The sequence below is a fragment of the Elephantulus edwardii genome, unplaced genomic scaffold, assembly GCF_000299155.1.
Source record: "Elephantulus edwardii isolate Elephantulus edwardi_28Jun2011 unplaced genomic scaffold, EleEdw1.0 scaffold00161, whole genome shotgun sequence".
Lineage (NCBI taxonomy): Eukaryota > Metazoa > Chordata > Mammalia > Macroscelidea > Macroscelididae > Elephantulus > Elephantulus edwardii.
The window spans coordinates 5,924,754-5,927,003 of NW_006399911.1; the positions used below are offsets into that span (position 1 = coordinate 5,924,754).

The 2,250-nt window shown below is 43.9% G+C and overlaps 1 pseudogene; it reads left to right on the plus strand.

Annotated features, from left to right (window-relative positions):
* Positions 1 to 620: 620 nt before the first annotated feature.
* Positions 621 to 1,862, plus strand: LOC102863550 (annotated as a pseudogene).
* The last annotated feature ends 388 nt before the right edge of the window (positions 1,863 to 2,250 follow it).

The window sequence follows — 2,250 nt, forward strand, 5'->3', positions numbered from 1 at the left end:
CTCGTTCTCACATGATTTGGTCTGATTATCAGGAAGGGCCCTGTCAGTCAGTCCCTGGAGAAGGACATCATGCTTGTTAAAATACAGGATCAGCAAAAAAGAAGGCTCTCATAGGTTGGATTTACATGATGATTGCCAAGCATGAGCTCAAACCTGATTGTAATTTTGAGGATGGTGACATGGTTTGTTCTGTTGCATGTGGACTTGCTATGAGTAGTGACTGACTCAGTGGCATCTAAAGACAATTCTTGTTGTTGTTGATTGCCTTTGAGTCGAGCATGACTCATGGAGACCCTAGAACAAAAGTCCTGAAGCCTTTCTATAATTATTTATCAAAATTGATAGAGTTTCCAGAGGCATGTTGTTTAGGAAGTGGATTCCACTCAACAATCATTAAAATCTGCTTCAGGCTCCGCGGTAGAACCAGGTTGTGTCGTGTCTTATGGGAGCTGCAGATGCAGGTGCTCAGGCCGGCCGAGCGAGGCGCTGGATGTGAAGGGTGGGAATGTGGAGTCGCGGAGCCTGAGGATAATTAATAACTGCCAGAACATCACGAGACTGGACTTCTATTATCATCTAAAAAGCCCTCAGTAAGCTGATTTGACCCTTGACCTGTCTTCATGATGCTGGGTCCTGAGGGAGGTGAAGGATTTGTGGTCAAGCTCTACGGCTTGCCGTGGTCTTGTTCTATTGAAGATGTGCAGAATTTCCTGTCTGAATGCAAAATTCATGATGGTGTGGCAGGTGTTCATTTCCTCTATACCTGAGAAGGCAGGCAGAGTGGTGAAGCTTTTGTTGAACTTGAATCAGAAGATGATGTAAAAATGGCCCTGAAGAAAGACAGGGAAAGCATGGGGCACCTCTATATTGAGGTATTCGAGTCCCATAGAACAGAAATGAATTTGGTGTTGAAGCACAGTAGTCGAAATAGTGCCGACACTGCCAGTGATGGCTTTGTGAGACTTCGAGGACTCCCATTTGGATGCACAGAAGAAGAAATTGTTCAATTCTTCTCAGGATTAGAAATCATGCCAAATGGGATCACTTTGCCAGTGGACCCTGAGGGAAAAATTACAGGGGAAGCCTTTGTGCAATTTGCTTCACAGGAATTAGCTGAGAAGGCTCTAGGGAAGCACAAGGAAAGAATAGGGCACAGGTATACAGAAGTATTCAAGAGCAGTCAGGAAGAAGTGAGATCATACTCTGATCCCCCTCTAAAGTTCATGTCTGTGCAGTGACCAGGCCCCTATGACAGGCCTGGTACTGCCCGGAGATACACTGGCATTATCAAACAAGCAGGCTTTGACAGAATGAGGTCTGGGGCTTATAGCACAGGTTATGTGGGCTATGAGGAGTATAGTGGCCTCAGTGCCAGCTATGGTTTCACCACTGATTTATTTGTAAGAGATCTCAGTTACTGTCTGTCAGGAATGTATGATCACAGATATGGAGACAGCGAGTTTGCTGTTCAGAGCACAACTGGACACTGTGTCCACATGAGGGGGGCTTCCATACAAAGCGACTGAGAATGACATTTATAACTTCTCTCCACCCAACCCTGTGAGAGTGCATATTGAGATTGGCCCAGACGGAAGAGTGACTGGAGAAGCAGATGTTGAGTTTGCCACTCATGGAGAAGCTGTGGCCACCATGTCAAAAGACAGAGCCAACATGCAGCACAGATTCATAGAGCTCTTCTTAAATTCAATCACAGGGCCTAGTGATGGGGCAGTAGCCAAATGATGCAGGGCATGGGAGTGTCGACCCAGTCCACCTACACTGGCCTTGAGAGCCAGTTGGTCAGTGGCTGTTACAGGGTTGGCTATAGTGGTCAGCAGAACAGCATGGATGGATATGACTAGTTTTCTAGAAACATTTGAGTTAACTTCAAATTTTCACAGGCAGCCAGCAAGAAGTGGAAAGCATTTATTACTTAGAGGAAGCTGTGGGACCTATTTTACACCTTGAGTTTATGAAATCTGGATTAAAAAAAATTTGCCTCTTTAGTGTTTTCTCATTCAAACTTTCTTCTAGCATGTGATAAAGATACTGAGTAAACTATAAACAACTTATTTTCAGCTTTTCTCAATTAACATTTTGGTAGTATGTTTCAGAATGATGTCTGATTTAATGTAGTTTAAAGTGCATTAAATGTGGATCTTTGGCACCACGTTACAGCAAACACATTTGAGAGACATGCTTTTTTTTTTTGAAAACTCAAAAGTGCTAGATCCCTAATCCAAAGAGAAA